This window comes from Lepisma saccharinum, chromosome 14 (assembly GCF_977018435.1).
Source record: "Lepisma saccharinum chromosome 14, izLepSacc3.1, whole genome shotgun sequence".
Taxonomy (NCBI): Eukaryota; Metazoa; Arthropoda; class Insecta; order Zygentoma; family Lepismatidae; genus Lepisma; species Lepisma saccharinum.
Genome location: NC_139242.1, coordinates 83,834,046 through 83,854,738, shown reverse-complemented (window position 1 = coordinate 83,854,738; position 20,693 = coordinate 83,834,046).

Genomic DNA, 20,693 nt, shown 5'->3' with positions numbered 1-20,693 from the left:
TTGTACGTTTTTTCCACGTGTCTTGACATCCAATGTATCCCTGCAAAGTTTGGTGAAGATCTGAGTATGTAGTTTTTGACCTTATCTGGAACCTCCTATCTGAAAATTTGAAAATTGTTAAAAAATTCGTCCAAAATCTTGATGTCTCCAATCTCTTGTTTTGTACGTTTTTCCCACGTGTCTTGACATCCAATGTATCCCTGCAAAGTTTGGTGAAGATCTGAGTATGTAGTTTTTGACCTTATCTGGAACCTCCCATCTGAAAATTTGAAAATTCCTAAAAAAATCCGTCCAAAATCTTGATGACCTCAATCTCTTGTTTTGTACGTTTTTTCCACGTGTCTTGACATCCAATGTATCCCTGCAAAGTTTGGTGAAGATCTGAGTATGTAGTTTTTGACCTTATCTGGAACCTCCTATCTGAAAATTTGAAAATTGTTAAAAAATTCGTCCAAAATCTTGATGTCTCCAATCTCTTGTTTTGTACGTTTTTCCCACGTGTCTTGACATCCAATGTATCCCTGCAAAGTTTGGTGAAGATCTGAGTATGTAGTTTTTGACCTTATATGGAACCTCCTTTCTGAAAATTTGAAAATTCCTCAAAAATTCGTCCAAAATCTTGATGTCTCCAATCTCTTGTTTTGTACGTTTTTCCACGTGTCTTGACATCCAATGTATACCTGCAAAGTTTGGTGAAGATCTGAGTATGTAGTTTTTGACCTTATCTGGAACCTCCTATCTGAAAATTTGAAAATTCCTAAAAAATCCGTCCAAAATCTTGATGTCCCCAATCCTATGTCTTGTATGTTTTTCCACGTGTCTTGACATCCAATGTATCCCTGCAAAGTTTGGTGAAGATCTGAGTATGTAGTTTTTGACCTTATATGGAACCTCATATCTGAAAATTTGAAAATTCTTAAAAAATTCGACCAAAATCTTGATGTCTCCAATCCTATGTTTTGTATGTTTTTTCCACGTGTCTTGACATCCAATGTATCCATGCAAAATTTGGTGAAGATCTGAGTATGTAGTTTTTGACCTTATATGGAACCTCCTATCTGAAAATTTGAAAATTCTTAAAAAATTCGTCCAAAATCTTGATGTCTCCAATCTCTTGTTTTGTACGTTTTTTCCACGTGTCTTGACATCCAATGTATCCCTGCAAAGTTTGGTGAAGATCTGAGTATGTAGTTTTTGACCTTATCTGGAACCTCCCATCTGAAAATTTGAAAATTCCTAAAAAATCCGTCCAAAATCTTGATGACCTCAATCTCTTGTTTTGTACGTTTTTTCCACGTGTCTTGACATCCAATGTATCCCTGCAAAGTTTGGTGAAGATCTGAGTATGTAGTTTTTGACCTTATCTGGAACCTCCTATCTGAAAATTTGAAAATTGTTAAAAAATTCGTCCAAAATCTTGATGTCTCAAATCTCTTGTTTTGTACGTTTTTCCCACGTGTCTTGACATCCAATGTATCCCTGCAAAGTTTGGTGAAGATCTGAGTATGTAGTTTTTGACCTTATCTGGAACCTTCTTTCTGAAAATTTGAAAATTCCTCAAAAATTCGTCCAAAATCTTGATGTCTCCAATCTCTTGTTTTGTACGTTTTTTCCACGTGTCTTCACATCCAATGTATCCCTGCAAAGTTTGGTGAAGATCTGAGTATGTAGTTTTTGAGCTTATCTGGAACCTCCCATCCGAAAATTTGAAAATTCCTAAAAAATCCGTCCAAAATCTTGATGTCCCCAATCCTATGTTTTGTATGTTTTTTCCACGTGTCTTGACATCCAATGTATCCATGCAAAGTTTGGTGAAGATCTGAGTATGTAGTTTTTGACCTTATATGAAACCTCCTTTCTGAAAATTTGAAAATTCTTAAAAAATTCGTCCAAAATCTTGATGTCCCCAATCTCTTGTTTTGTACGTTTTTTCCACGTGTCTTGACATCCAATGTATCCCTGCAAAGTTTGGTGAAGATCTGAGTATGTAGTTTTTGAACTTATATGGAACCTCCTTTCTGAAAATTTGAAAATTCTTAAAAAATTCGTCCAAAATCTTGATGTCTCCAATCTCTTGTTTTGTACGTTTTTTCCACGTGTCTTGACATCCAATGTATCCCTGCAAAGTTTGGTGAAGATCTGAGTATGTAGTTTTTGACCTTATATGGAACCTCATATCTGAAAATTGGAAAATTCTTAAAAAATTCGACCAAAATCTTGATGTCTCCAATCCTATGTTTTGTATGTTTTTTCCACGTGTCTTGACATACAATGTATCCATGCAAAGTTTGATGAAGATCTGAGTATGTAGTTTTTGACCTTATATGGAACCTCCTATCTGAAAATTTGAAAATTCTTAAAAAATTCGTCCAAAATCTTGATGTCTCCAATCTCTTGTTTTGTACGTTTTTTCCACGTGTCTTGACATCCAATGTATCCCTGCAAAGTTTGGTGAAGATCTGAGTATGTAGTTTTTGACCTTATCTGGAACCTCCTATCTGAAAATTTGAAAATTCCTAAAAAATCCGTCCAAAATCTTGATGACCTCAATCTCTTGTTTTGTACGTTTTTTCCACGTGTCTTGACATCCATTGTATCCCTGCAAAGTTTGGTGAAGATCTGAGTATGTAGTTTTTGACCTTATATGGAACCTCCTTTCTGAAAATTTGAAAATTCTTAAAAAATTCGTCCAAAATCTTGATGTCTCCAATCTCTTGTTTTGTACGTTTTTTCCACGTGTCTTGACATCCAATGTATCCCTGCAAAGTTTGGTGAAGATCTGAGTATGTAGTTTTTGACCTTATATTAAACCTAATTTCTGAAAATTTGGAAATTCTTAAAAAATTCGTCCAAAATCTTGATGTCTCCAATCTCTTGTTTTGTACGTTTTTTCCACGTGTCTTGACATCCAATGTATCCCTGCAAAGTTTGGTGAAGATCTGAGTATGTAGTTTTTGACCTTATATGGAACCTCCCATCTGAAAATTTGAAAATTCCTAAAAAATCCGTCTAAAATCTTGATGTCCCCAATCCTATGTCTTGTATGTTTTTTCCACGTGTCTTGACATCCAATGTATCCCTGCAAAGTTTGGTGAAGATCTGAGTATGTAGTTTTTGACCTTATATGGAACCTCATATCTGAAAATTTGAAAATTCTTAAAAAATTCAACCAAAATCTTGATGTCTCCAATCCTATGTTTTGTATGTTTTTTCCACGTGTCTTGACATCCAATGTATCCATGCAAAGTTTGGTGAAGATCTGAGTATGTAGTTTTTGACCTTATATGGAACCTCCTATCTGAAAATTTGAAAATTCTTAAAAAATTCGTCCAAAATCTTGATGTCTCCAATCTCTTGTTTTGTACGTTTTTTCCACGTGTCTTGACATCCAATGTATCCCTGCAAAGTTTGGTGAAGATCTGAGTATGTAGTTTTTGACCTTATCTGGAACCTCCCATCAGAAAATTTGAAAATTCCTAAAAAATCCGTCCAAAATCTTGATGACCTCAATCTCTTGTTTTGTACGTTTTTTCCACGTGTCTTGACATCCAATGTATCCCTGCAAAGTTTGGTGAAGATCTGAGTATGTAGTTTTTGACCTTATCTGGAACCTCCTATCTGAAAATTTGAAAATTCTTAAAAAATTCGTCCAAAATCTTGATGTCTCCAATCTCTTGTTTTGTACGTTTTTCCCACGTGTCTTGACATCCAATGTATCCCTGCAAAGTTTGGTGAAGATCTGAGTATGTAGTTTTTGACCTTATATGGAACATTCTTTCTGAAAATTTGAAAATTCCTCAAAAATTCGTCCAAAATCTTGATGTCTCCAATCTCTTGTTTTGTACGTTTTTTCCACGTGTCTTGACATCCAATGTATCCCTGCAAAGTTTGGTGAAGATCTGAGTATGTAGTTTTTGACCTTATCTGGAACCTCCCATCTGAAAATTTGAAAATTCCTAAAAAATCCGTCCAAAATCTTGATGTCCCCAATCCTATGTCTTGTATGTTTTTTCCACGTGTCTTGACATCCAATGTATCCCTGCAAAGTTTGGTGAAGATCTGAGTATGTAGTTTTTGACCTTATATGGAACCTCATATCTGAAAATTTGAAAATTCTTAAAAAATTCGACCAAAATCTTGATGTCTCCAATCATTTGTTTTGTATGTTTTTTCCACGTGTCTTGACATCCAATGTATCCATGCAAAGTTTGGTGAAGATCTGAGTATGTAGTTTTTGACCTTATATGGAACCTCGTATCTGAAAATTTGAAAATTCTTAAAAAATTCGTCCAAAATCTTGATGTCCCCAATCCTATGTTTTGTATGTTTTTTCCACGTGTCTTGACATCCAATGTATCCATGCAAAGTTTGGTGAAGATCTGAGTATGTCGTTTTTGACCTTATCTGGAACCTCCCATCTGAAAATTTGAAAATTCTTCAAAAATTCGTCGAAAATCTTGATGTCTCCAATCTCTTGTTTTGTACGTTTTTTCCACGTGTCTTGACATGCAAAGTATCCCTGCAACGTTTGGTGAATATCTGAGTATGTAGTTTTTGACCTTATCTGGAACCTCCTATCTGAAAATTTGAAAATTCTTCAAAAATTCGTCCAAAATCTTGATGACACCAATCTCTTGTTTTGTACGTTTTTTCCACGTGTCTTGACATCCAATGTATCCATGCAAAGTTTGGTGAAGATCTGAGTATGTAGTTTTTGACCTTATATGGAACCTCCTATCTGAAAATTTGAAAAATTCTTAAAAAATTCGTCCAAAATCTTGATGTCTCCAATCTTTTGTTTTGTACGTTTTTTCCACGTGTCTTGACATCCAATGTATCCCTGCAAAGTTTGGAGAAGATCTGAGTATGTAGTTTTTGACCTTATCTGGAACCTCCCATCTGAAAATTTGAAAATTCCTAAAAAATCCGTCCAAAATCTTGATGACCTCAATCTCTTGTTTTGTACGTTTTTTCCACGTGTCTTGACATCCATTGTATCCCTGCAAAGTTTGGTGAAGATCTGAGTATGTAGTTTTTGACCTTATATGGAACCTCCTTTCTGAAAATTTGAAAATTCTTAAAAAATTCGTCCAAAATCTTGATGTCCCCAATCCTATGTTTTGTATGTTTTTTCCACGTGTCTTGACATCCAATGTATCCATGCAAAGTTTGGTGAAGATCTGAGTATGTCGTTTTTGACCTTATCTGGAACCTCCCATCTGAAAATTTGAAAATTCTTCAAAAATTCGTCGAAAATCTTGATGTCTCCAATCTCTTGTTTTGTACGTTTTTTCCACGTGTCTTGACATGCAAAGTATCCCTGCAACGTTTGGTGAAGATCTGAGTATGTAGTTTTTGACCTTATCTGGAACATCCTATCTGAAAATTTGAAAATTCTTCAAAAATTCGTCCAAAATCTTGATGTCTCCAATCTCTTGTTTTGTACGTTTTTTCCACGTTTCTTGACATCCAATGTATCCCTGCAATGTTTGGTGAAGATCTGAGTATGTAGTTTTTGACCTTATATGGAACCTCCTATCTGAAAATTTGAAAATTCTTAAAAAATTCGTCCAAAATCTTGATGTCCCCAATCCTATGTTTTGTATGTTTTTTCCACGTGTCTTGACATCCAATGTATCCATGCAAAGTTTGGTGAAGATCTGAGTATGTCGTTTTTGACCTTATCTGGAACCTCCCATCTGAAAATTTGAAAATTCTTCAAAAATTCGTCGAAAATCTTGATGTCTCCAATCTCTTGTTTTGTACGTTTTTTCCACGTGTCTTGACATGCAAAGTATCCCTGCAACGTTTGGTGAAGATCTGAGTATGTAGTTTGTGACCTTATCTGGAACCTCCTATCTGAAAATTTGAAAATTTTTGAAAAATTCGTCCAAAATCTTGATGTCTCCAATCTCTTGTTTTGTACGTTTTTTCCACGTGTCTTGACCTCCAATGTATCCCTGCAATGTTTGGTGAAGATCTGAGTATGTAGTTTTTGACCTTATATGGAACCTCCTATCTGAAAATTTGAAAATTCTTAAAAAATTTGACCAAAATCTTGATGTTCCCAATCCTATGTTTTGTATGTTTTTTCCACGTGTCTTGACATCCAATGTATCCCTGCAAAGTTTGGTGAAGATCTGAGTATGTCGTTTTTGACCTTATCTGGAACATCCTTTCTGAAAATTTGAAAATTCTTAAAAAATTCGTCCAAAATCTTGATGTCTCCAATCTCTTGTTTTGTACGTTTTTTCCACGTGTCTTGACATCCAATGTATCCCTGCAAAGTTTGGTGAAGATCTGAGTATGTAGTTTTTGACCTTATATGGAACCTCCTATCTGAAAATTTGAAAATTCTTAAAAAATTTGACCAAAATCTTGATGTCCCCAATCCTATGTTTTGTATGTTTTTTCCCCGTGTCTTGACATCCAATGTATCCCTGCAGAGTTTGGTGAAGATCTGAGTATGTCGTTTTTGACCTTATCTGCAACATCCTTTCTGAAAATTTGAAAATTCTTAAAAAATTCGTCCAAAATCTTGATGTCTCCAATCTCTTGTTTTGTACGTTTTTTCCACGTGTCTTGACATCCAATGTATCCCTGCAAAGTTTGGTGAAGATCTGAGTATGTAGTTTTTGACCTTATCTGGAACCTCATTTCTGAAAATTTGAAAATTCCTCAAAAATTCGTCCAAAATCTTGATGTCTCCAATCTCTTGTTTTGTACGTTTTTTCCACGTGTCTTGACATCCAATGTATCCCTGCAAAGTTTGGTGAAGATCGGAGTATGTTGTTTTTGACCTTATCTGGAACATCCTTTCTGAAAATTTGAAAATTCTTAAAAAATTCGTCCAAAATCTTGACGTCCCCAATCTCTTGTTTTGTACGTTTTTTCCACGTGTCTTGACATCCAATGTATCCCTGCAAAGTTTGGTCAAGATCTGAGTATGTAGTTTTTGACCTTATCTGGAACCTCCTATCTGAAAATTTGAAAATTCTTAAACAATTCGTCCAAAATCTTGATGTCTCCAATCTCTTGTTTTGTACGTTTTTTCCACGTGTCTTGACATCCAATGTATCCCTGCAAAGTTTGGTGAAGATCTGAGTATGTCGTTTTTGACCTTATCTGGAACATACTTTCTGAAAATTTGAAAATTCTTAAAAAATTCGTCCAAAATCTTGACGATTCCAACCTCTTGTTTTGTATGTTGTTTCCACTTGTCTTGACATCCAATGTATCCCTGTAAAGTTTGGTGAAGATCTGAGTATGTAGTTTTTGACCTTATCTGGAACCTCCCATCTGAAAATTTGAAAATTCCTAAAAAATCCGTCCAAAATCTTGATGACAACAAACTCTTGTTTTGTACGTTTTATCCACGTGTCTCGACATCCAATGTATCCCTGCAAAGTTTGGTGAAGATCTGAGTATGTAGTTTTTGACCTTATCTGGAACCTCCCATCTGAAAATTTGAAAATTCCTAAAAAATCCGTCCAAAATCTTGATGTCTCCAATCTCTTGTTTTGTACGTTTTTTCCACGTGTCTTGACATCCAATGTATCCCTTCAAAGTTTGGTGATGATCTGAGTATGTAGTTTTTGACCTTATCTGGAACATCCTATCTGAAAATTTGAAAATTCTTAAAAAATTCGACCAAAATCTTGATGTCCCCAATCCTATGTTTTGTTTTTTTTTTCCACGTGTCTTGACATCCAATGTATCCCTGCAAAGTTTGGTGAAGATCTGAGTATGTAGTTTTTGACTTAACTGGAACCTCCCATCTGAAAATTTGAAAATTCCTAAAAAATCCGTCCAAAATCTTTTGACCCCAATCTCTTGTTTTGTACGCTTTCTCCACGTGTCTTGACATCCAATGTATCACTGCAAAGTTTGGTGAAGATCTGAGTATGTAGTTTTTGACCTTATCTGGAACATCCTATCTGAAAATTTGAAAATTCTTAAAAAATTCGTCCAAAATCTTGATGTCTCCAATCTCTTGTTTTGTACGTTTTTCCCACGTGTCTTGACATCCAATGTATCCCTGCAAAGTTTGGTGAAGATCTGAGTATGTAGTTTTTGACCTTATCTGGAACCTCCTATCTGAAAATTTGAAAATTGTTAAAAAATTCGTCCAAAATCTTGATGTCTCCAATCTCTTGTTCTGTACGTTTTTCCCACGTGTCTTGACATCCAATGTATCCCTGCAAAGTTTGGTGAAGATCTGAGTATGTAGTTTTTGACCTTATCTGGAACCTCATTTCTGAAAATTTGAAAATTTGTCAAAAATTGGACCAAAATCTTGATGTCTCCAATCTCTTGTTTTGTACGTTTTTTCCACGTGTCTTGACATCCAATGTATCCCTGCAAAGTTTGGTGAAGATCTGAATATGTAGTTTTTGACCTTATCTGGAACCTCCTATCTGAAAATTTGAAAATTCTTAAAAAATTCGTCCAAAATCTTGATGTCTCCAATCTCTTGTTTTGTACGTTTTTTCCACGTGTCTTGACATCCAATGTATCCCTGCAAAGTTTGGTGAAGATCTGAGTATGTCGTTTTTGAACTCATCTGGAACATCCTTTCTGAAAATTTGAAAATTCTTAAAAAATTCGTCCAAAATCTTGACGTCTCCAATCTCTTGTTTTGTACGTTTTTTCCACGTGTCTTGACATCCAATGTATCCCTGCAAAGTTTGGTGAAGATCTGAGTATGTAGTTTTTGATCCTTATCTGGAACCTCCCATCTGAAAATTTGAAAATTCCTAAAAAATCCGTCCAAAATCTTGATGCCCCCAATCTCTTGTTTTGTACGATTTTCCACGTGTCTTGACATCCAATGTATCCCTGCAAAGTTTGGTGAAGATCTGAGTATGTAGTTTTTGACCTTATCTGGAACCTCCTATCTGAAAATTTGAAAATTCTTAAAAAATTCGTCCAAAATCTTGATGTCTCCAATCTCTTGTTTTGTACGTTTTTGCCACGTGTCTTGGCATTCAATGTATCCCTGCAAAGTTTGGTGAAGATCTGAGTATGTAGTTTTTGACCTTATCTGGAACCTCATTTCTGAAAATTTGAAAATTCCTCAAAAATTCGTCCAAAATCTTGATGTATCCAATCTCTTGTTTTGTACGTTTTTTCCACGTGTCTTGACATCCAATGTATCCCTGCAAAGTTTGGTGAAGATCTGAGTATGTAGTTTTTGACCTTATCTGGAACCTCCTATCTGAAAATTTGAAAATTCTTAAAAAATTCGTCGAAAATCTTGATGTCTCCAATCTCTTGTTTTGTACGTTTTTTCCACGTGTCTTGACATGCAAAGTATCCCTGCAACGTTTGGTGAAGATCTGAGTATGTAGTTTTTGACCTTATCTGGAACCTCCTATCTGAAAATTTGAAAATTCTTCAAAAATTCGTCCAAAATCTTGACGTCCCCAATCTCTTGTTTTGTACGTTTTTTCCACGTGTCTTGACATCCTATGTATCCCTGCAAAGTTTGGTCAAGATCTGAGTATGTAGTTTTTGACCTTATCTGGAACCTCCTATCTGAAAATTTGAAAATTCTTAAACAATTCGTCCAAAATCTTGATGTCTCCAATCTCTTGTTTTGTACGTTTTTTCCACGTGTCTTGACATCCAATGTATCCCTGCAAAGTTTGGTGAAGATCTGAGTATGTCGTTTTTGACCTTATCTGGAACATACTTTCTGAAAATTTGAAAATTCTTAAAAAATTCGTCCAAAATCTTGACGATTCCAACCTCTTGTTTTGTATGTTGTTTCCACGTGTCTTGACATCCAATGTATCCCTGTAAAGTTTGGTGAAGATCTGAGTATGTAGTTTTTGACCTTATCTGGAACCTCCCATCTGAAAATTTGAAAATTCCTAAAAAATCCGTCCAAAATCTTGATGACAACAAACTCTTGTTTTGTACGTTTTATCCACGTGTCTCGACATCCAATGTATCCCTGCAAAGTTTGGTGAAGATCTGAGTATGTAGTTTTTGACCTTATCTGGAACCTCCCATCTGAAAATTTGAAAATTCCTAAAAAATCCGTCCAAAATCTTGATGTCTCCAATCTCTTGTTTTGTACGTTTTTTCCACGTGTCTTGACATCCAATGTATCCCTTCAAAGTTTGGTGATGATCTGAGTATGTAGTTTTTGACCTTATATGGAACCTCCTATCTGAAAATTTGAAAATTCTTAAAAAATTCGTCCAAAATCTTGATGTCTCCAATCCCTTTGTTTTGTACGTTTTTTCCACGTGTCTTGACATCCAATGTATCCCTGCAACGTTTGGTGAAGATCTGAGTATGTAGTTTTTGACCTTATCTGGAACCTCCTATCTGAAAGTTTGAAAATTCTTCAAAAATTCGTCCAAAATCTTGATGTCTCCAATCTCTTGTTTTGTACGTTTTTTCCACGTGTCTTGACATCCAATGTATCCCTGCAATGTTTGGTGAAGATCTGAGTATGTAGTTTTTGACCTTATATGGAACCTCCTATCTGAAAATTTGAAAGTTCTTAAAAAATTTGACCAAAATCTTGATATCCCCAATCCTATGTTTTGTATGTTTTTTCCACGTGTCTTGACATCCAATGTATCCCTGCAAAGTTTGGTGAAGATCTGAGTATGTAGTTTTTGACCTTATCTGGAACATCCTATCTGAAAATTTGAAAATTCTTAAAAAATTCGACCAAAATCTTGATGTCCCCAATCCTATGTTTTGTATGTTTTTTCCACGTGTCTTGACATCCAATGTATCCCTGCAAAGTTTGGTGAAGATCTGAGTATGTAGTTTTTGACTTTATCTGGAACCTCCCATCTGAAAATTTGAAAATTCCTAAAAAATCCGTCCAAAATCTTTTGACCCCAATCTCTTGTTTTGTACGCTTTCTCCACGTGTCTTGACATCCAATGTATCACTGCAAAGTTTGGTGAAGATCTGAGTATGTAGTTTTTGACCTTATCTGGAACATCCTATCTGAAAATTTGAAAATTCTTAAAAAATTCGTCCAAAATCTTGATGTCTCCAATCTCTTGTTTTGTACGTTTTTCCCACGTGTCTTGACATCCAATGTATCCCTGCAAAGTTTGGTGAAGATCTGAGTATGTAGTTTTTGACCTTATCTGGAACCTCCTATCTGAAAATTTGAAAATTGTTAAAAAATTCGTCCAAAATCTTGATGTCTCCAATCTCTTGTTTTGTACGTTTTTCCCACGTGTCTTGACATCCAATGTATCCCTGCAAAGTTTGGTGAAGATCTGAGTATGTAGTTTTTGACCTTATCTGGAACCTCATTTCTGAAAATTTGAAAATTTGTCAAAAATTGGACCAAAATCTTGATGTCTCCAATCTCTTGTTTTGTACGTTTTTTCCACGTGTCTTGACATCCAATGTATCCCTGCAAAGTTTGGTGAAGATCTGAATATGTAGTTTTTGACCTTATCTGGAACCTCCTATCTGAAAATTTGAAAATTCTTAAAAAATTCGTCCAAAATCTTGATGTCTCCAATCTCTTGTTTTGTACGTTTTTTCCACGTGTCTTGACATCCAATGTATCCCTGCAAAGTTTGGTGAAGATCTGAGTATGTCGTTTTTGAACTCATCTGGAACAACCTTTCTGAAAATTTGAAAATTCTTAAAAAATTCGTCCAAAATCTTGACGTCTCCAATCTCTTGTTTTGTACGTTTTTTCCACTTGTCTTGACATCCAATGTATCCCTGCAAAGTTTGGTGAAGATCTGAGTATGTAGTTTTTGATCCTTATCTGGAACCTCCCATCTGAAAATTTGAAAATTCCTAAAAAATCCGTCCAAAATCTTGATGCCCCCAATCTCTTGTTTTGTACGATTTTTCCACGTGTCTTGACATCCAATGTATCCCTGCAAAGTTTGGTGAAGATCTGAGTATGTAGTTTTTGACCTTATCTGGAACCTCCTATCTGAAAATTTGAAAATTCTTAAAAAATTCGTCCAAAATCTTGATGTCTCCAATCTCTTGTTTTGTACGTTTTTGCCACGTGTCTTGGCATTCAATGTATCCCTGCAAAGTTTGGTGAAGATCTGAGTATGTAGTTTTTGACCTTATCTGGAACCTCATTTCTGAAAATTTGAAAATTCCTCAAAAATTCGTCCAAAATCTTGATGTCTCCAATCTCTTGTTTTGTACGTTTTTTCCACGTGTCTTGACATCCAATGTATCCCTGCAAAGTTTGGTGAAGATCTGAGTATGTAGTTTTTGACCTTATCTGGAACCTCCTATCTGAAAATTTGAAAATTCTTAAAAAATTCGTCGAAAATCTTGATGTCTCCAATCTCTTGTTTTGTACGTTTTTTCCACGTGTCTTGACATGCAAAGTATCCCTGCAACGTTTGGTGAAGATCTGAGTATGTAGTTTTTGACCTTATCTGGAACCTCCTATCTGAAAATTTGAAAATTCTTCAAAAATTCGTCCAAAATCTTGATAACACCAATCTCTTGTTTTGTACGTTTTTTCCACGTGTCTTGACATCCAATGTATCCATGCAAAGTTTGGTGAAGATCTGAGTATGTAGTTTTTGACCTTATATGGAACCTCCTATCTGAAAATTTGAAAATTCTTAAAAAATTCGTCCAAAATCTTGATGTCTCCAATCTCTTGTTTTGTACGTTTTTTCCACGTGTCTTGACATCCAATGTATCCCTGCAAAGTTTGGTGAAGATCTGAGTATGTAGTTTTTGACCTTATCTGGAACCTCCCATCTGAAAATTTGAAAATTCCTAAAAAATCCGTCCAAAATCTTGATGACCTCAATCTCTTGTTTTGTACGTTTTTTCCACGTGTCTTGACATCCAATGTATCCCTGCAAAGTTTGGTGAAGATCTGAGTATGTAGTTTTTGACCTTATATGGAACCTCCTTTCTGAAAATTTGAAAATTCTTAAAAAATTCGTCCAAAATCTTGATGTCCCCAATCCTATGTTTTGTATGTTTTTTCCACGTGTCTTGACATCCAAAGTATCCATGCAAAGTTTGGTGAAGATCTGAGAATGTCGTTTTTGACCTTATCTGGAACCTCCCATCTGAAAATTTGAAAATTCTTCAAAAATTCGTCCAAAATCTTGATGTCTCCAATCTCTTGTTTTGTACGTTTTTTCCACGTGTCTTGACATCCAATGTATCCCTGCAAAGTTTGGTGAAGATCTGAGTATGTCGTTTTTGAACTCATCTGGAACATCCTTTCTGAAAATTTGAAAATTCTTAAAAAATTGGTCCAAAATCTTGACGTCTCCAATCTCTTGTTTTGTACGTTTTTTCCACTTGTCTTGACATCCAATGTATCCCTGCAAAGTTTGGTGAAGATCTGAGTATGTAGTTTTTGACCTTATCTGGAACCTCCCATCTGAAAATTTGAAAATTCCTAAAAAAATCCGTCCAAAATCTTGATGTACCCAATCTCTTGTTTTGTACGATTTTTCCACGTGTCTTGACATCCAATGTATCCCTGCAAAGTTTGGTGAAGATCTGAGTATGTAGTTTTTGACCTTATCTGGAACCTCCTATCTGAAAATTTGAAAATTCTTAAAAAATTCGTCCAAAATCTTGATGTCTCCAATCTCTTGTTTTGTACGTTTTTGCCACGTGTCTTGACATCCAATGTATCCCTGCAAAGTTTGGTGAAGATCTGAGTATGTAGTTTTTGACCTTATCTGGAACCTCATTTCTGAAAATTTGAAAATTCCTCAAAAATTCGTCCAAAATCTTGATGTCTCCAATCTCTTGTTTTGTACGTTTTTTCCACGTGTCTTGACATCCAATGTATCCCAGCAAAGTTTGGTGAAGATCTGAGTATGTAGTTTTTGATCTTATCTGGAACCTCCTATCTGAAAATTTGAAAATTCTTAAAAAATTCGTCGAAAATCTTGATGTCTCCAATCTCTTGTTTTGTACGTTTTTTCCACGTGTCTTGACATGCAAAGTATCCCTGCAACGTTTGGTGAAGATCTGAGTATGTAGTTTTTGACCTTATATGGAACCTCCTATCTGAAAATTTGAAAATTCTTCAAAAATTCGTCCAAAATCTTGATGACACCAATCTCTTGTTTTGTACGTTTTTGCCACGTGTCTTGACATCCAATGTATCCATGCAAAGTTTGGTGAAGATCTGAGTATGTAGTTTTTGACCTTATATGGAACCTCCTATCTGAAAATTTGAAAATTCTTAAAAAATTCGTCCAAAATCTTGATGTCTCCAATCTCTTGTTTTGTACGTTTTTTCCACGTGTCTTGACATCCAATGTATCCCTGCAAAGTTTGGTGAAGATCTGAGTATGTAGTTTTTGACCTTATCTGGAACCTCCCATCTGAAAATTTGAAAATTCCTAAAAAATCCGTCCAAAATCTTGATGACCTCAATCTCTTGTTTTGTACGTTTTTTCCACGTGTCTTGACATCCATTGTATCCCTGCAAAGTTTGGTGAAGATCTGAGTATGTAGTTTTTGACCTTATATGGAACCTCCTTTCTGAAAATTTGAAAATTCTTAAAAAATTCGTCCAAAATCTTGATGTCCCCAATCCTATGTTTTGTATGTTTTTTATCACGTGTCTTGACATCCAATGTATCCATGCAAAGTTTGGTGAAGATCTGAGTATGTCGTTTTTGACCTTATCTGGAACCTCCCATCTGAAAATTTGAAAATTCTTCAAAAATTCGTCGAAAATCTTGATGTCTCCAATCTCTTGTTTTGTACGTTTTTTCCACGTGTCTTGACATCCAATGTATCCATGCAAAGTTTGGTGAAGATCTGAGTATGTCGTTTTTGACCTTATCTGGAACCTCCCATCTGAAAATTTGAAAATTCTTCAAAAATTCGTCGAAAATCTTGATGTCTCCAATCTCTTGTTTTGTACGTTTTTTCCACGTGTCTTGACATGCAAAGTATCCCTGCAACGTTTGGTGAAGATCTGAGTATGTAGTTTTTGACCTTATCTGGAACCTCCTATCTGAAAATTTGAAAATTCTTCAAAAATTCGTCCAAAATCTTGATGTCTCCAATCTCTTGTTTTGTACGTTTTTTCCACGTTTCTTGACATCCAATGTATCCCTGCAATGTTTGGTGAAGATCTGAGTATGTAGTTTTTGACCTTATATGGAACCTCCTATCTGAAAATTTGAAAATTCTTAAAAAATTTGACCAAAATCTTGATATCCCCAATCCTATGTTTTGTATGCTTTTTCCACGTGTCTTGACATCCAATGTATCCCTGCAAAGTTTGGTGAAGATCTGAGTATGTAGTTTTTGACCTTATCTGGAACCTCCTATCTGAAAATTTGAAAATTTTTGAAAAATTCGTCCAAAATCTTGATGTCTCCAATCTCTTGTTTTGTACGTTTTTTCCACGTGTCTTGACCTCCAATGTATCCCTGCAATGTTTGCACCGGCTTTGAAGTCGATAAATCAATTGATTGGAAAAGATCGATCAAAGATCAATTGATGATGTAGTTGTGTGGGCAAGCAAGGGTTATTGTTGTTCGCGATGACGTCATAAAATGTGCGTGGCTTAATTGAGAGGATGATTCTGATTGGTGGGTTGTTTTAAAATGGGCGGGGCTTAATTTTGTGAGGAGCGTTTTGATTGGTTGTTGGGGAGGAGGAAAAGTATTCGGGTTTTTCCCGCGGCGTCTGAAAACAGATGGCATTGGATGATTCTGAAATTCCGGGAATTGGGGTTGGGGGGAAGGAGGAAAAGTATCGACGATTATCCGGTGGCGGTTGGTTTTCTCGGAATTTCCGGTGTCTGAAAACAGATGGCGTTGATGAGGCTTTTAAGGCGTGCGGTGAAGGTTAAGTGCCTGTTCTTGGAAAATGTGGTTTGTCGAGTGTTGGTTCGAGGAAATGTTGTGAGAATTAATGGATGTGGTTTGTGTAATGGGTCGGGAATGGTAATTGCTTTTACAGTTTTGAGTCAAGTGTTTTAAGGTCTGTTTTTCAAGGAATTTTGTCGGGAGATTATTTCAGGGTCTGGTGAATGTTCGAGCAGATGACGTTAAAGTGTTGAGTGTTCGAGTTCTAGGAATTGTGTGGGATGAGAGTAGGGTTTCGGGGAATGAGTAATGTTTGATGTCTGGTGTTAATTGGTTTGGTGTTGCGAGAAAGATTATCGTTAAGTGGTTCCAGGAATTGGTGAGCGATATGTGTGTGTGTGTGGATGGTTGAGAGTGATATGCATGGACTGGATGAATGATGTGCGGAATGTTTGAATGTTGTGCTGGAAGAAGGGTTCTCTGCAAAGCATGTGGGATAGCACGTGATGGAGAAAGAGCATAAGGAGAAAAAAGTGCCGGAGAAGACGGATGTAGATAAATTGTACAGAATAAAAAAAGTACGATTCTCGGAAGAGTTGAGTGTGTACAGTGTACCAGGACAGGAAGAAGATAGGAGAGGCACGTGGGCGTTGGATGCTCTGCGCGAGAGATTACGTATCGAATATGACAGTGTTGATCGTCGGGAGGAAGGTATATAAAATGGAACGAACCAGATATGCATCATAAGAGGTACAACTGTACGCCGGATAACTGTCCACAGCTCAGCCAGCACAATCGCCTGTCAGGTTGCAGATACTATAGTGAGAAAAGTGATCAGTTTCAACGGATCAATCCTACCTGGTATATATATATATATATATATATATAGTGGGTTATCTTGAGGTGAGTAGAAGTGTAAAATGGGTATAGGGGGCTGGATATTGCAATTTGTCGGCAGTGTAATGGGGATGAAACCTGCTGCTCCAGATTTGTTGCCAGCGACGACATCACGAAGTAGTCGTCTACTGCCGTCTCCTCCACGGACACCACGGTCGTCGGTACAGCCTGAAATGTTTAAGGATGACAGCCCGTACGTGAGCGTTCCTAAGTATTTTACGGAACAGCAATTTCGTAGATCGTGGGAAGCAAAGAATGCTGCACAACACAAATATGAGAAGTTGAGACGCTGTGGAAAGAAAAGTGGTGGTGGTAGGGGTGAAACGTTGAGGAAAAGAAAACATGATGCTGATAAAAATATGCAGTATAATCCTTTGTACGGTTACATAGAGCGTTCTCCGAGGAAGGCGATGTGTTTTGCATACCCTGTAACAGTCTCTGATTCGAAAAGACTGCATGGTGTTAAATCGAAAATATTTGAGAGTAATAGTCCCAAAGTGTTGGTTTTTGATAGTCCGGTAAGGTACAGGGAATCTCTTTTAATAACATTTTACAATAGAGATCTAGTGAATGAAAATTTTATGGAACTTGAAAGTAATGGTTTTCCTATCAGCATGCAGTACATCAAGAGTCGTAGAACAGGATTATGTGAGACACATTACCTTTTCGAGAGAGCACCTGTATACGGTCATTTGCCGTACCATGTGTGGACCAATCGTGTAGCCGGTGGGATAGCATCTCACGGATATAATGCAGGACCTTTTACTGTAGTATCGGGAATTTCCTCAAAAGATTGCATCTGTATGGAGACAGAATCGGAACTAAATTCGGAACATGTAGATATATCCGATCTGCATGTTCCTCCACGTTGTCTGGTTACAAAATATATTATGATGACGGATGAGAGTTTAAATTGTGGGCGTGCCGCTATCGAATTGACACGGTACGAAAATTTGGAACATTCACTGAATGAGGAGATTCCCCTGCTGTACCGAGTGGGGTGTCACAAAAAATACATGATAGTGGATTATAGTGATGTTGCAACTCTGATGCAGATATTTAGAAAACAATATCGGGAGTCTATGTTATCACTGGGTGAAATATTTCAGTGGTTTAACAGTAGTGTACCCCTACAGGAGTCGGTAAGCGATACATTAGGAGTAAAAGGTACTGCATTAGATTTAGAAGAGTTAGCCGACTATTGTCACAACCCGTTACGGCGTAACGATCTAAGATCAAAATATGCTTTTATTTCCAGTGTCCATAAAGTTGAAGAGCAGTTTTCGAGAGGTACAGGCCCACATCGTGAGTTCCCCGAAATAATAGAGGAGACTGACACGTCGGAAGCAGAAAACGATACAGCTTGAAAGGTGAGAAAATAAAAATCATTACCTGTGGCAGCAGAGGTTTATTTTAGAGTTGTACAGCCTATGGTGGGGGGGTTGGCTGTCCCCGGTCCTCTGGTGGTGGTAATGGAGGCGTACGATGTCCGTCCTCCTCCTCCTCCTCCCGCTGCACCAAATTAATGAGGGGTATATGTTCCTCCTCTTCCGGAGCAGGAGAAGGAGGACGAACATAGCCTCTGAGGACCGCAGGAGGTATCTGTTGAAGCAGGTTGTCGGCCCTACGAGCATTGCGTCGACCCAATCTGAAAAACAATATATAATAATTAAAAAATATATTCGGTTCCATGTAGATATTGGCTATAAAAGAAAAAGTGGTATGTGACATATATAATCGGAAAATGGTGAACATGCATGTGAAACCAGGCCGCAACTGAGGGCATTTTGAAACGTGAGGTCTGGGAGAAACACGACCGTGACTGAGGGTCTTTTATTTCAATTTTGTTCAAAAACGTTTTAAACTTGTTTAAAACATTTTAAACTTTTTCGAGTTTTTCGATTTTAATTTTTCGTTTTTATATTTTCGATTTTATTTTTCAGATTTAAATTTCCGTCTGTCCATAATTGAGCTACAAGGATAGTCGATAGGTTGTCGGACCATGTCAAAATATACAATGTTATAAGAAATAAATTAAAATAATTACCTTTGACGATAATAACGGAAAGTGTCGGCCATTCTTTCCCGATTGAGTCGACGCCGAAGTGCTGTTACGGCCAACGTCTGCTCGTATACCCGTTCGATGTCAGCCTGCTCCTCCAGGCACCTCCTGACATCCCTGGTGAGCTCTGCGAAGTGCTCTTGCTCTTCTACTCCTATTTGATATTGATCAAAAGCATTCCGCAGAGCCTCCCCCTGCTGCATGTTACGTTCCTGAAAATATGTGTGAATTAATATATAACAGTGATTACAGTTTGTGTAAAAATATATATATTGATTGATTGATTAGTTGTTTGAAGTCCACTTTATGCACGGTAAGGCTAATTGGGACTGGACCTACAGTTTAAAGTGGGATCCGAACCACTTGTGCCTCCACCGGGTATCGAACCCGGGACCCCTTGATTACAAGGCGACGACGCTACCACTGCGCCATCGGGGAGACCGAAATATATATATATATAACTAATATATTTTCTGTCTATTTCAGATGACTACACTTCCGCTAGGGTTCAGTCTGTTGTATGGAGACGTAAAAGAGGAGACGGGGACTACAACAGAAGAGAGAAGAAATTTGTGGAGCAAAGTTCACGCACGGCAAATAGAAAAGCATGTAGGCAGCTACGTCAATTTCTGCGAAGAAAACGGGTTGGCCGAAGATTTATTGCGCCGACTAGAAGAAACGTGTAAAGATTTTGAAGTGAAGGTGGACACATTGGTGAAAATATTCAGCTTCATTATTGAAAAAAAAAGAAACGCGGCAGTGTTTGGTGATTTTGTAGAAAACATACAGAGAGCCCAATATGTACCCTCGCATTTATCGTTAAGAATATGTTTCGAGTTAATGGAACTATTTAAAAGTGTAAGGAATGAAAGAGCAGAAAATAAGAAAACAGGGGGGACGGGGAAAGAGCTAGAGGAACGGATGGTGGAGATGTTAAAAAAGAGAAAACTGAACGAATAAACATTACTAATCTTACTAATACACTAACACGTTTCGTTCAGTTGTGGGATAATTAAACAATCTATCTGATTTTAAATTTATGCACAGAACCATAGGTTTCCATCGGGAATCGAACCCGAGATTGTACATATAACGTCTACATTGAGAGGTGTTGCATTTAATGGGTATAATGAAATATGTATAATAGTTTTTTGTAATAAAAATATATGGTGTATACAGAAAATATGTTATTTTTAATATGAATATGAAATAGGTACTTACCAAATTTCTATCAGCCATCGCACGTTCTGACCCAACACGAAGTAACAGAATGAGTGGAGGAAAATCTGTTTCAGAAGATCTGTAGACTTCCTTACATGCTTAAGTCATTAGCAAGCGTGTTACGCAGAAATCTGTAGAAGAGATTAAACTGCGGTGACTGGAGTTCTTTATTACATCATGACAGATTTACAAGGAGGAAATTGCGGGACTGAGGCCTGCAGTTCTGAGATGAGTTTCACAGTAGTTCCTTGTTGCATCCGGCTGACTCTGATAACGTTATGTACATAGTACTTCCTTGTTTCATCCAGACAGATAATAAAAGTATGGAGATATAATTGCAAAACCAACTTCCTTGTTGGGTCCTCACAGAACGTCTGAGAAAGAGCATCGTGAAATAGATGATGTTGAAAATGTAGCGTTATTGTTATTGTGTTTGTTTCTTAAATAAACAGAATCAGAGTCGACCTACACATATGGAAAATTCGTTTTTACAGGGTTTGAGTGGACTCGTTGCAAAATACAAAATTAAAGCAATCAGTTCGTTTTTTGTTTTTAGAACACACAGGGGGGAGTCGAACCCCCTTGAAAATGCAAAGTTATTTCTATTATTTCTTCCCGGGGCCAAACCTAGTCGGAATCGCCCTTTGAAAATGCACAGATAAGGCTAATCAATTTTATGTTAAATCACACAGGGCCGGACAATAGGGTCCCCATGATGACGGCAATGTAGG